This window comes from Seriola lalandi, unplaced genomic scaffold (assembly GCF_002814215.2).
Source record: "Seriola lalandi dorsalis isolate HSWRI2012SDOR001 ecotype SW California unplaced genomic scaffold, Sedor1 jcf7180002050280, whole genome shotgun sequence".
Taxonomy (NCBI): Eukaryota; Metazoa; Chordata; class Actinopteri; order Carangiformes; family Carangidae; genus Seriola; species Seriola lalandi.
The window spans coordinates 144378-159256 of NW_019520833.1; the positions used below are offsets into that span (position 1 = coordinate 144378).

General features: G+C 45.0%; 1 protein-coding gene across 5 annotated transcripts in view; it reads left to right on the forward strand.

Moving 5' to 3' along the window:
- The first annotated feature begins 666 nt into the window (after positions 1-666).
- sulf2a (sulfatase 2a) overlaps positions 667-14879 on the forward strand; it is a 32846-nt gene continuing 18633 nt past the window's right edge. For 4 of the 5 annotated variants that reach the window (XM_023399024.2, XM_023399027.2, XM_023399026.2 and 1 more), the window contains exons 1-2: positions 667-1077; positions 8519-8587. The gene's annotated coding sequence lies outside the window, so the exon portion shown is untranslated. The remainder of the gene's footprint in view (positions 1078-8518; positions 8588-14879) is intronic. The other variant, XM_023399025.2, reaches the window with a different exon arrangement.

The window sequence follows — 14879 nt, forward strand, 5'->3', positions numbered from 1 at the left end:
CTCTGCTGTGATGGAGGGATTCAGGACAGGCCCTGTGTGTGCGTCTGTGTAACTTTGTAGATTTGTCCCCTGTCCCCTTGTCTCTTTGAGTTTGTAGGATTATCTATCTTGATAGATCCTGTTTGTTTTGTCAAAGAGGAAATTGGTTTTGTGGATTTGTGTGAAAGTGTGTGGTGTGAACGCACCCATATATTTATATGTATGCTTTTGTGGGCTTGTGTATAAATTGATTTGGGTGTGCGTTTCTGTTATATCTGCGTGCCCATGCGCTGTGAGCCAAATCCCCTGTGCTGCCTGGACCCAGTGAGCAGGCGTGCCCACGCCAGCTCGTCTCAGAGGTGCCAGCCTGATAGATATGGTGTGTGTGCCAGGCTTTGCCTTCCCTCCCCACCCCTGCAGCATTAAGATTGATCCCTCATTCCCTCCCATTCCTTTCTCCCTCACTCCTCTGTGTGCCTCTGCCTTTATGAGACTGTGAATAGGTGAAGCTCACAGGCTCCAACAGATGGCCGGAGCTGCCCTGTTTCACTGTCTCACACACACACACACACGCACACACACACACACACACACACACACACACACACACACTACCCCATGAATGAGAGCCTAGAGAAAGCCAGAGGAAGAGGCAGAGGAAAATGTGACAAGGAGAAAAAGAAGAAGCAGGAAGCAACACAGGAGGAGAAAGGCTAAAACTAATGGAAACAGAGAGAGCCAGTGAGGAGAAACACACAGGGAGGACGATGGAAAACGGAAAGGACGATAAAATAACAGCAAGAATATTGTAAAAGAAGAGGAAAAGAAGGGGAAGACAGAAACGCTGCTGAAAGAGGGAGTGAGGGCAAAATTGAATTGTAGATTGAGGGAGCCTCTCTCCTCCCTCTATCCCTCCCTCTTTTATTTATCTCATGTGAAACCACGCCTCCCTCCTTTCACTTGTCAGTGCATCTATAACAGTGAGCTGTCTGCACCGGGCTGTGTGGGGGGTGAGACAAGCTCCTCACTCTGCCGGCACAGGGGACCGGATCTGAACGGACCGGACAGGACTGGATGGTACTGGACTGACCAGAACAGGTGTGTGGATTTGTGTTTGTGCATGCGTGTATTTGTGATAGATGACAGCATGTGTACTCCTGAGTGTGTGATGGCTTGTTCCTCCGCAGGACTTGCTTCTAGAGTAGTGTATGTAGAAGGAACAGTGCTGGAGCTTTGCCCTAGTTTACACTTGAATGCTCTGATCCGTTCTGTTCGCCTCTGAGATTTATGCATGGAGTCGCTAACAGCGCTGCTCATCAGGGTAAGAGAGATGAGACCTCTCGTTCATCGGATGCACTGGACTCTTTTCACAGAGTATCTGGCTTTAAATCAGAGCAGCGTGGAGAGGAGCTGCTGTTTATCTGGTGGAAGAAGTTGGTAGTTTGTAGAATAGACATTGCCGTCATGTGCTGTCTGTCCGTTTTGGTTTTGAAGTGACTGAGAGAGATTTTCACGGTTCCACATATCTTATAGTACGCTGTTGTATGAGAGTTATTACATGGCAGCTGTATTGAGAATCTGTAAGAATCCACTGTATTGAGTGAAACAAGTCGCTACAGATTTCACAGTTCTTTTGTCGGTGTTGGTGTTGAATCCAATTTGTGATTATTTTTCTTTGTCTTCCTGGTTCACAGTCCGTGGTGTTTTGAAATTTGGAACATTCATTGTCTCAGCATTGCTTTGTGTTTACTCGGCCAAATATAATCCTGACTGCTGCTAAATGGTGTGCGGGTTTTAAAAATAGAGCAAAAACAACTACAACAGTAAAAATATTACTTTTTCCAAATGTCTAGTTTTGGATTGTTGACCTTGCGGGGACCTTTTTTTTAAGAAATCCAGGAGGTGTTCGCTGCTCAGCATTCATTCAAGAATCGCCATTTCAACAGTTGCAGCCATTGCCACTCCTATAGGAGCCTGTACGGCTTTAGTCTATGAGGCTGGTCCCAGTCAATGTACTCACTATCAGTGTTTTGTCAATATCTTTATGGGTCAAAAGGCTGTGTCATCACCAAGTGGTGGCGGTTAAGAGCAGGGGGGCGGTGAGGGGTGCAAGTGCTGACCTAGACGCTGAAATATTTATGATAGAGAAAGATGAACGCCCCGTGCTGTTTGTAGCAATATGGATGGAAGGATGAACGAATGAAAGGGTGGAGGGATGGATGGAAAGTAAAGAAGCGTCAGAGATCTGTTCTTTAAGCATTTATTATTTATCACAACACACTCTGCCATGGAAGCTCTAACCCCCACATCAACTGGCCTCTTTTCAGACTGAGATGCCAGTGGACTGGAGGAAGATGCTGCTGCTTAGTCTACCTGTCAGCTAGTCCCCAGGCATATTAAGACTGCAGCTGCACAGTTTGCTCACACACATACACACGCACACGCTCAAGTGCACACAAGCAGATGTACGTAACAGTTTGTTCAGATTTGTATTCACTCACACAAAGCAGTAAATGAATGGTTACACTCATGAATGTAATGGGAAGTGCACCCAAAATCACAGCTACTTATTTGCACTGCATTAACCCAAACATACAATAAGTGCACACACTCTGTGCTCACAGAACCCAAATACACACACGCATCACAACCTCTTAAACTCTGTTTTATTTTCCTATTTTTCTTCTTCAATTGTTCACACATTCTTTTTGAACACATGAACACCACACACACACACACACACACACACACACACACGAAGACACACACAAAGACACACACATGCAATCAGTGGGAGCGACGACCTTGAGACCTGTTGATGTTGTTTGCGGTGGCCGTGCGGCGAATACATAAAAGGCCATGTGGGACTCCCGGCGAAAATGGGGCGCTTGACATGCTGTTTGTAAAAATGGCTGGAAAATGTGCAGGAGGGCTGGCGATGCAGTTGAAGGGAGACACGGGCATGAATATGTATTGTATGATAATTCCGCACGCCGAGGCTGTTGACTCAAGCTGTTGATGAAAGCAGAGGACATGTTCCCCCATCGCCACTCTTGGGAGGAAGTGCTATCGACAAACCCATTGTCGACGCAGCCACATCCCTGGCCACGGGGGCAGCGTGGTGACAGGTGGCAGATATCAGTGACAGCAGCCAAGGTGACACCGCTCAATGGTCTCTGCAGACCCTCAGGCGGCCAGGGCAGCGCCGGTGTCTGCTCATTTTAGCGCTGCCTTGACCTTATGTGGTTAAACACAGTGAGGTTAGGTTAGAGAGTCCTAAAGCTAATGTCTCTCATTAGCTTCGTTCAGCTCTCTCAGAGATCTTCCTCCATCTGCTCCACTTGCTGTCTCTCTGTTTAGTCTACAGCTACACCAGTTGGTACATTTCAGTCCATTTGCGTTAACGCACATTTTAAATTTGCACGTAATTAAAAATCCGTGCAGAAAATCTGAGTGGAAACACCAGAATTGGGAAAAGATGTCAAATTATTGCAAAAATGTTTTCAGCTTGCGAGATAGGAAAGTTGGCACACGGAAGAGGAGAGGATGTAATAAAAGCTGATGGAAACAGATTTTTCCATTGCAGGTTGATGTTGCTGTACCTGCTGCTTCTTCTTCTTCCTCTTCTGTAGAGAAAACATTCATGTCACGCCGCCATGCACTGTTAAATTGCTTCACTCCACCAGAGAGACCTAAAATATAAAAAAATAAAGAGATGAGTTTCACGGGAGTACATAACTCTAATATTACTTGTTTAAAAAATAAACACAAAATGCCATCCAAGGGGAGAAGCAGCAATTAGATGTCACGGTATATCTGTGCTCTATATTGCCTATATCAAAATATATCCGCATACACTTAGTTTAAGGAAACCTGCCCTACTTCACATCTCTTCCAGCCGAAGAAGAATTTTTAGCTTAAAACTTGGAGACATAACAAGTGTTTCATTAACCATTCACTCACACACCTTTAGAATACATTAAAAGTAGCCTGACAGTAAGTAGCACTCACGTGTTCCCTCTCGGAGTCCCTGTTCATCTGTATGTATGAGCTGCTGTTAACAGGCCCCGCGATGAGGCGGCATCAGGAGATCAGTGTGTAAATCTCGGTGCTGCTGCTCCTCTCAGCTCTAATGATGGAGAGGCAGCGGGGCTCTTTGACGACGCCTCTCAAACACAGTAGTCTACGGCTGATGGGAGCAAATTCGGAGAAGCACACTGGTGTGTGTTTTGCATGTGCATGCCATTGTGTGTGTGTGTGTGTGTGTGTGTGTGTGTGTGTTTGGTTTCTCTGTGTTTGTGCCTGCGCCGTATCAGCTCAGCGTGCACAGCGTGTGTACGTGTTATTCCCAAGGTTCACGTGTGGACAGCTATTCGACTGGCGTGTGCGAGTGCAATCAGATTTCAATCTCTTCCCTCTATATGGCTGAGCTGCTGCAGCAGAGGTGCCCCACAGGGAAATGTAATTACACCCTTCTGGCCACAGAATACAGGCTTCACTGCCCTATCTGTCTCAGGAGAGACAGCGGCTAGAGGCCCCTTCTCACTTGCAATATCAAACAGCAGAGATGTCACTAAAGGCCCGCTATATCTCCGAATTTTGTATTAAATCCTCGCTCCAATCTCCTCCTCTAATCAGCTTTTAGATCCTGGGGTTATCGGTGGCCTTTTGCTACAGTTTTGTTACAGTTGTGAATAATTTATGACAGAATTAACTGTGGTTGCTAAGAGCAGTGATTGGGAGATTTGGGAGTGCAGCCAAAATCTTGCTCAAGTTCAAAGCCATTTTTCTCCACAGTTTTTCTGTCTGATAAGCAAAATCTCATCACCGTGGTTGTAATTATTACTATAATTATATTAATCTACATTTCCACCACCTGGGTCCCCTCATGTATGGATTTGAGGAGTTTTTATTGATCAACCTGCTGTACATTACTCTTGTCTGCCATCCTTTTTTTTTTTTTTATGGCCATGTCTCCTCCACTGCTCGCGATTGGCTCCGCTCTCACTGAGGTGTGTGCTGAGATGGGGTCCATTAGTAAGGCAAAAGAGAGCGGCACTCCCCACTCTCCTGGATTTGGGCAAACAATCAATGACAGCACTCAGGTAACAGCAGTCTAAGTGGTCCATTGATGTTAAGATTGAATGAATACAGCATTCAGTGGCGACGGTGGGACTTGCAAAGCCAAACCAACTTTCCCTTCTTATACTGGTGTATGAAACATCATCCAAAGCCTTCGGCCCTATTCAGGCTTTTAAAAGAAAAGAAGGGATTGTGGGGTAAACAGAAGAAAAAAGTTGAACATTTTACCCCGTGAATCTTAGTTCGTCATCCATTTCATCCAGTTGTACCTAGTCATGGTAACTTACTAGAAGTGCGGCCCTGCCAGAGCACTTCTGTCTTTTTCATTTCCCTGATTTGCCACACTCCGACTCTACCTTAATCTCCATTTCTATGTTCATCACCCTCTCTCCGTCCCTGTGTTTAGCCGGTCACAACTTCAGTTACCCACCGCCTTCACACCCTCACCCCTCCCTCATGCCTCTCCCTTAGGGTGTAGCAGCCATTGTTGTGCCTAATAAGGTTTATGGAATTACAGATCTCTGAAATTGGATTTTCTCACTCCACCAAAGCAGTGGGATTACGGGTTTAAGGCTGGGTGCATCAGGGCACAAATGACCTGTGACTGAACTGCTTTTTCTGAATGCACCCTCAAGGTGGGCAGATCAAGAGATTGACGTCTCAGAGAGCTCCAAAGAAAGACAGAAAGGCAGGCAGGCTCCTTGTGTCTGTATGTACTTGACAATTAAACTGATTCTAAATCAGACATCTTTTTTGCTCGTCTGCGTCTGGATTTCTGCTTCTCTCATGTCCACCACTCTCACTCTCACACTCTCCTCCTCTGACTGTCCTCACAACTTTTGACTGTGTTTGATCTAATTCTAATCTAATGAATCTTTTGATCTTCCTCGCCTGACACTCAGACGCATCCCAGATTTCTACATCCCAAAGTAGCTCAATTCGTTCTAATCCTTCAAATCTGGCCGTAGGTGAAGCAATTGATTCCTAGTGATGTACAGAGATTTGGACTGTCTACCCCATGCTTATGTGTAATGAACTGTGGGACTCCTTTCCTTACCTTGATCCCACCACCCAAAAGATACCTTATCACAAATCCAGATCAATTCCACTCGTATTGTTCAGATGTGGCTGAGCATTAACTGCGACTGAAGTGGAGGAGCATCAGACAAAAGTGAGAAAGCGGCAGAGACAGGCAGCGTAGTGAATGCACCATTGAGATGTTGGCACAAAGGTAGTGGTATTCATTAGAAGAAGTCCATAGTGGCGGCTTAGTGAACTCTTAATTGGGGAAGAGACAGGAGTGGGGATGAGGGATCAATAGGGGCAGAGCCGGGGTTCCAGCCCACTGAAATCAATCAGCCTCCTGCTCGACACGGCGAATGCAGCCAATCAAAGAAAACACGGCCCCGGGCTCCCGCTCATTTACCCTCCAAGTCAAACTTCATCAGGATCAGACTGAACAGACAGACAGCTCATTCCAGCTTATCTCGATCACAGGAGGATGGAGTCGCTCAGTTGCTTTTATTTGTTAACGTGAGCATTTGATCTTGTTGCTCTGGAATGTCATTACAATTTTAATGCAACTCTGCCAAGAACTCAAGATTATTGTAACTAATAAAGCATGATTCATTAGCACAGGAGCCCGGTATGGAAAGGAATGTTAAATGAAACCCTGCCATATTTTTACTCCATGGCTAAAAATAGTGTCTTTCTCCTCTCTTTCTTTCTCTTCCTCTTCGCCTGGGTAATAGCCATCTTTCTGCCCTGTCACTTTTTGATGTATCATCCTCTTATTCACATCAAAGACAAGGCCAGGTGTTGAATTTTCTCTCAGTTGCCACGCTTGTCACACTGCCTTGTCACCCGCAGCCTGTTCCAATCTCCTCCCTTCTTCCTCCGCCTCCCTGCTTATTTATATTAAATCTGTCACTCCTTTATTTTAGCGAGAGAAAAAGAAAGTAAATCATTTTTGCCATTTGCAGCCTGCGGTGTCTGCTGAATGCTGCAAGTTTATGTGGATGTCATCTTTGGCCAAATAAAATCCTGTCAAAATAAATAATGTCTCTGCTGTTTTGTATTATTGTTGCACAAGTGAAATCCCTCCTCTTTGTTGTGTCCTTGGTTTCAATGTCTATGTCAGTTTTGTGGTAAGCTGTCTAGGAAGATGCTTCACAGTGAGAAACAAGCCTTGACTGCTTTTTTTTTCTGCTTTTTTTTATTGCTCCAGATGGACAGACAGACAGATAGACAGACACAGGTGTCCAGTCTCACCTCTCTTTGATGCCCATGAGTGGCTGGCAGAGTTGGCTCAGGCAGAGAGCAGCTGGGGTCAGAGACGTGCCTTGGCAGTGAGATACATGTGGGCTTGTAAGGTTCTCCAGGGTATTCTTAGCCGAGGTGCACATACCAAAGGGGTGCATGTGTGTGTGTGTGTGTGTGTGCACCACCGCACTGTTGTGTGCAAAGCATCTCACCAATGACTACATATGAAACATTAGATACTCCGTCAGTATAGAGAGACTAAAGCAACAGATTTCGCAGCGTGGTTATGGAGATGTTGGTCGGTCTGACGGTCGGTCGGTCGGCTCAGATGTTCACATGCTGGACACTGACACCTGTCAAATCAAAACATGGATCAGACAGCTCCACTCCTGTCAACATGTCTTGGCAGGCAGACACAGAAAGAGGCCTTGTAGCTTATAAGAGCACAGATAGAGGATGCTGGAAATGTGGAGACGGTGTTAGATGGCACTTGATAGAACGAGCTGGGTGAAAACAGCTATTTTTCTCTACCTCAGCTGCCTCTGACGCCTAGTTTAAAGCACTATAAGTAGGGATTTACTTGTCAGCCTGACTGAAAGTGAGCAGTGTTTACATAGCATTACAAACAGTAGCTGATTATTAGCACAATCACTAAAAATGTCCTGGAGGGTGAGAGGTAATTATGTTAAAAACGAGACAATTTTTACTCTATTTCTGGCAGAGGTCTAATTAAACCACCTCCCGAACTATTGCCTGCTTCCTCAGGCGTCACATCAGTCAAATATGGATTTTATCTTGTGTGAATACTTCCAGATACATGCGATTACAAACCATGTAGACTGCCATGCCATGTGTGGTTGTTTATCTCCATATCCTACTGTGCGTCACAGTGTTTTGGTCTAAGACAGATGTATCACCATCCTCGGGGTAGGTGTGAGGGAGGAGTGGTGACTGGGAGTGGCATCTGGGCTCAGACTGACTTGCTGCTTCGGTTAGGGAGGACAGAGACAATACAGGCCAGCATCAGACATGGATGAATCATAATGCATGCAATATTCATAGTATGAAAAGATGTTTCAAAAAACAAGCCTGAATGCTGTAGATATGAGACGAGTCTGGCTCCGTCTGAGCTCCTAAGTGGAAGTTGCATATGTTCCAAGTATTCATCCACTCCGGACTTTGTGTTTGCTTACAGAACTTGGCAGTCAGAGGCTGATTTCAGTGGGAGAGGAGAACATCAGAGACAGCTTGTTTAGAAAGGAAGGTAAGGCTGTTCACCTCTTACTGCTATGAAAAGGAAATCTCTCTCTGCCCTCTCATTTCTACCTCTCACACGTACAGTGCATTCAGAAAGTATTCAGACCCCTTCACTTCACATTGATTCCTTTTATGTTGCAGCCTTGCGCTAAATTGTTTCAATTAATTTTTCAGTCTGCACTCAATTCCCCATAATGACAAACATAATTTTAGACATTTTGTTAATTATTAAAAAGGAAAAACTATAAACTGAATATCACATTGACAAGTATTCAGACCCTTGTAGACCTGTCTGAATACTGTGAAGGGGCCTGAACAGTTTTCTGAATGCACTGTATTGTTTTGTTTGCCTGTTTTTTTTTTTTTTTTTTTTTTTTTTTTTTTTTTTTTTTTTTTTTATAGTAAAGTGAGAGCCAGACAGGAAAGACAGGGAGCGAGAGACATGCAGCAAAGGACTATGGATTGGTTTCGAACCCATGGCCGCTGCACTGTATAGTTGACTTGCATGAGTGGATGGAGGTTTTGTTTTGTTGCTACAGCTACTGTATATTTTATTGTATTTGCATATGGTTACTCACAGATGTGGACCAGAGCATGTAAAGTCGAGTCTGTGTCTGTGTCTGTGTCTGTGTCTGTGTCTGTGTCTGTGTCTGTGTCTGCGCAAGGTTCACTCGCTCCAATGCAGTCTGCCGCTGACCTGTCCTGCATCTATTTTTTATGTCTATCTTTGCCACTATCTGGGTAGCACAGCTTCATCTGAGCAGAAAGTTGGCTTCTGATTATTGTTCCTGTTACCATGGATTCTACAGATCTCAGAGGAAACAAACAGCACAGCAGGCTACAGTTAACGTCAACACTTTATTTACTGTGGGGGATAGATCTGTCACCTCCAGAGGCGACTCATGCATCACGCTGCTTCAGTCAGCCTCACAATCACATCACCTCATTTGATCTGCCTGCCAGTGATTAGCATTTCATTCTGCACAAACAAGAGGATGGTTATTGTTGGCCCCACTGAGATAGAATCCATGATCAAAGCGAGCTGTGGGTTGTGTTGTGGCCACAGCAGATGCCCCCTCAGTGGCCGTCAGTCCAAATGGTAATTATGAAGAGATGAGAAAAGGGAGTGAAATGAAAGATGTAGAGAGAGGGGGTGAGGTGAGGCTGAGGGAAATAGTTGTGAGAATTAATGAGCAAGCTACAAAGCTTAGAATTATTAAATCAATAGCTGAAAAATAGCCTTCACCCGCTGTGGTTTTGGGCTGCAAACTAGCTTCATGTCTTTACTAATCAAGCAACGATAACATAGGGCATTTTTCATGCTTTAAATCAGTATTTGGAGGCAATGAGTAAAAAAAGAGAAATGGAAATGTTTTTGTGCAAATATGTTGTAAAGCGGCAGTAAATCTGCCAGATCTGGAAACTTCACCTCTGCAGGATAACACTGTCCTTCTGGCTGTTTACCAGTAACATGCTTGTGCTGCTGCTGTGATCAGAGTCATCCTGTGTGAACAGTTGGGTAGCAGCAGAAGAAGCAGCTCTCAACACATGTGGGCATAAGATATGCACAGCTGTGCACAGCTGACTCATTATCACCATCAGTGTGTGTGTGAGTGTAATCAGCTCTCCTTTTTGATTAACAAATGACTCGCTACAAACGGCTCCTAATATAGCTGTGATAGTTTACTGTTTTGTTTGTGAAAAAAATATGCCTGCCTACATAACTTTTCTTGACGGAGCATTTGAGGGAGCTGAACTTTGATTTTCCTTCTTGTCTCCGTGACAGTAGCAGGAGCAGACAGGTGAATGATGCGCCTTTGGTAAGCTATTCTGTTTGAGGACTGATCTCCACTTCAAAACCCCAGTGTGAGGACAGCATTCACCTCACTCTTTCTTCCTCCTCTTCTTCTTCTGGCAGAGGGGGCCTTCGGCATTGCAGGATAAAAACCAAAAGTCTTCAAGAGAAACTCTTCAAAGGCGCAGTTCATCTGCCGAGTGAAGACCTCATCAATTCAGTTTTCTTCTCTTAAACCACTGTCCCTTCCACAGAGCTCTGCTTGTTTATGAACAGAGTTATGTGATATTTCTCATCCATTTCTTGCAGCTGGTTGCATAAGGTGCTTTTGATATCTTGTGAGTGATGAAGGAATATCTTCCCTTTTACACTTTGGGGGATTAGCTTGTTGTTGGTGACTTTTCCTCACATCCTCCTTTGGGTATATGATGCACACTTTGGGGCTCCGGGAGAATTTTCCTGACCCTCATTTTCCACATCAGCAAGATGAAAACTGCCAGCCTGTCTCCATGCCCCAGCCTGCCTTCTGCCCGCTGATTAAAAGTCAAATATTAAAGTGCTCTGTTGTGAGCTCGGCCTAATTGATTCTTTCCGCCGGGTGCACACAGAATGGGCTGACAGCAGGCGATACCAGGCTTTGTCAACATCGGGCATGTTGCCTGACGCTCAGGATGGCACCCCAATAAAGCCCCCTGTGAGTGTGCCAACCTGCGGCGCCACAGACAGAGAGGCCGCTCGGCACTCTGGCCAAGCTTTATAGTAACAACACAGAAGCAGCTCATTCTTTTGTTGTGTGTCAGCTTCCAACGGCTGGCTGGGAAGTTGGCTCTGTATTTGTAAGGATGTGAGGGAAGTGTGTGTGTATATGTGTGCGTGAAAAAAGAAATCTCTTCTGCCCTCTTGCATAACCACTCAGTTAACTTAAGCTATCTGGGGCGACGGCGCTGAAAGGAGGTTTCATTTTTCTACAAAAGGCCATCTTCTTCTCGTCTTACCCACAGCTCTCCTGCCGTTCAGATAATTGCTTTAATGGCTTTTAATCACAGCCATGGTTAACAAGTAGCTTACCAAACACAGAATGACACCGAGTATGTCACCCCTGCCCACCGTGTGAAAAACGCACGACAGCCGATTCTGGTTGAAGCAACACATCTTTTGCTTACAGTGTTTAACCCTCCCTTGACTACGATGTAGGGATAATTAATTGAATCTTTCCTGCAGTAAAAGTGTCCCTCTCTCCTCCTCAGACCAAGGCACTGTCGCTCTCTTATCTGCTTACCCTATGAATTTACAGGCCATTTTATGTGCATCTTAAATTGGCTTTGCTCCCCATTTATTTTTAATGCTTTTCTAACTCACATATAGGAGGGCGCAACAGCAATCCTGGTGCTATACAGCGTTCATTAAATGCAGACATTCATCCACGACGCTTTTCTCATGAATCTGATTGACCTTTTCGCTCAGTGTGATCCACAGTAAAAGGTTATAGGTGCCTATTAATCCCCCTGTGCTTGAAAAGCTGGGTATATCTCCTGTCCTGTCTGATGCTTTATGTTCCACCGCAGCCGACAGGAAGGTGCGATAGGAAGGTTTGAAGGCGTGTGGGTGTTGAGGTCAGAGAGCTGGCCGACGGTGCGGTAATGACTCTATTAGTGAAATGGGGCCACTCCACACTCTGACACAGCACTAATTACAACACAAGGGTGATGAACTTGATCAAAGCGCTGGTAATTCATGTTTAATAGAAGAGAGAGGGAGAAAACGGAGGGAGAGGGCGACGGTGACGGAGAGAGGGTGAGCAGGTGTGTGCGGAGAGCCTTTTAAAAAGGAACAAAATGACAACATGTACTTTCTCCACATGTGTAAATTGAATCTGTTTGGTATTTGAATTTTTTCACTTTGCATTTCAGTGTGACCGATTGCCAGCAAAGTCATGGAACGGTTTCCCAACTGCTTCAGTAGCAAAGGCCACCGAAAAGTAATCACAATATCCCCTCCCCTGAGCACTGAGCAGGGGTTTCATTCCTACCTCCATCCTGTTACTTCACTGCTGTAGATCCCAGAGGGGCTCCAGAGGCTGAGCGGAGGTCATGATCACAACCACAGGGGGGCTGACAGCTGGCTGCCTCTCTGACAGGCACCTAATGGAGGGCTAATAGGAGAGAGTGGAGTCCCCGAGACCACTGCTGTGACCTTGACATGAGCCCGTGGAGGCAGGCAGGTGGAGAGGAAGAGGAGCAGGGAAGGAAAGGTGAAGTGCTATTATAGAGGCTGACAGGGAGGTGGTTTAAATATCTCTTTCTCTCTTTTCTCTCTCTCTCTGTTTATCTGAACTCTGCTTAGGTCTGTTGTCCAGTTAGTAACCCTGCAAAGAACTTCAACACAAAAGAAGAGAGATTTAGTTTTTTCTCTCCTTGTGTGTGTGTGTGTGTGTGCGTGTGAATGAGTCAGTCAGTTAAGTGTGTGCATGGGTGTTGGAATGCGTCAGAATAAATGTTAAAATTTTATTCATATTTTTTTTTTTAAATTACTGTTAGTTGTTATTTCAGCAATCCCCTTCACTGGGAGAAGTGTTTAAAGTATTTTCTGTGTGTAAGTGCTGATAAATTATTCTGTTTGGGGAAAGAATTATTGAGATTACAGCAACGTCATCTTTATATGACTAAACCAAACTGAAAGATTTCCTTTTCATTTTAGAAGCAGATTTTAAGTTTCAGTTATTTTGAAGTAAAGTCTGCTGCCAGTATTATTTTGAACTTGATGACTTTGGCAACCGATTGAGTTCTTAAATCATTTTTTTTCAGCTGTTGCAACCAGACTCCATCTGAACCATGAAGATCGTCCAGGAGCACATGGTTTTAATTAAAGCTGATATATTTTCCAGTGAATATTTTAGTTCCAACTAAACTTTATTAGTAAAGCACTTCTTTGCAAAACAGGATTATAATCATAAAGTTTGCCAAAGTCCTGTCAGTTCTGTCCAGGCAGTTCTCTCCCATTATATATTGACACAGAATGAGATGGATTCAAAGCACAAGGAGCCAATAATGTGTTGAGTCCAATGAACTGTGAAACCCCCCCAAAACAATTTATGATTATATGACTTACAACTGGAATGTGAGTATTTGATATTAACATTCATTCTGACATCTTTAACGCTCCTACATTTGTACATGAGTACAGATGCGCCAATATGTGTGTGTGCTCATGTGTATGTGTATGAATGAGTGAGTGTGTTTGTCTCCTTCCTCAGTGAGTGAATCAGAGCAGTGGGAGGTCAGACCTGCAGGGACAGCCAATAAGCATCATCCACAGTGAAGGGAGCGCCACTACTGCCTGATCAATCTGAGCTCTCATTAAAAGGCTGCCAAGCTCTTTGCAACCCGATACAATATCAATACTGTAGCACCACAGAGAGACCTCAAGAGCTGTCAGGCAAGCTGCTGGCAGCTTAACTGTCATTACCGGGCGGGCAACATGCCAGAGACCCCCTTCATGGGCCACTTAGGCTCCCCCCATGGTCTCAAACACAGGTCAGGACAGACAGATGGGCTGTCTGGGCAGCTGGCAGAGAGAGATGGATACCGACCTGTAGAGGAGGAGACAGCTTGTGCTCTCTCACAATATGGAGAGATGATGTGAGCGGTTTGTGTTGACTGTGCGCAGCTACACAACACTGCGGTTTCACCCGAGGCTTGTTTGTTTGTTGTCTATATTTTCTGTGTTGGTCATTTACCAAGGATGATTACAAGGACCATCACACATGTTCGTGTTTAAACTGAACAAAAGACAAAGAGTTTGGATTTTAAAAAAAAAACACTCACTGAACGCTGTAGGTGTTGTTACAATCAAAGGTTTTTGCCCAGGGCTTTGGCATATAGCCCAAGATTCCTGCTGGGAAAACCACAAGCTCTGAATAGCGCTCTGCAGTGATTTCTGAGTAGAGCAAATGGGGGGAATATAAGTGACCATACATAGAAAGCCTCTGTAATTCACATCATTGTGTGGAGGTCTCCCCTCTGTGCTCTATTCTTAACCCCCTGTGTGGTTCCGATAGGGGAGGGAAGAATCGGTGTGTGTGTCTCTAAACCCCCAGTAATCCACCGACAAAAGGGCCAGGAGAAAGCCGGCTCGCCATGATGGGGGGTTAGGACAGAGAATGGGAGGAGTGAAGAAGTAAACCTCTCCAACACCTCTCCAACCCCCAAGGGTGTGCTTACCACCAGATAAGATGGCCCCCACCGCCACACAGTAAAATATCCCTCTGCTCTGTAGAGCCCCTCTAAGAGCCATTGTTTAACAGGCGAGTAAAAGAATCCCGAGTCCATAGAAGTGATCACTTCTGCAGCAGCTCAACTGTAACTCTCAGCCCGCATATTGATTTATCTGGGCTGTCTGGGATTTATTCAGCAGGCGGGCAGAAGTTGTTTACTGAAAGTTGAAACAGTTATTGTCTGTAATCATCATTACGTCGGGGCCATTAGGAGCAGTCCCCACCGCAGGT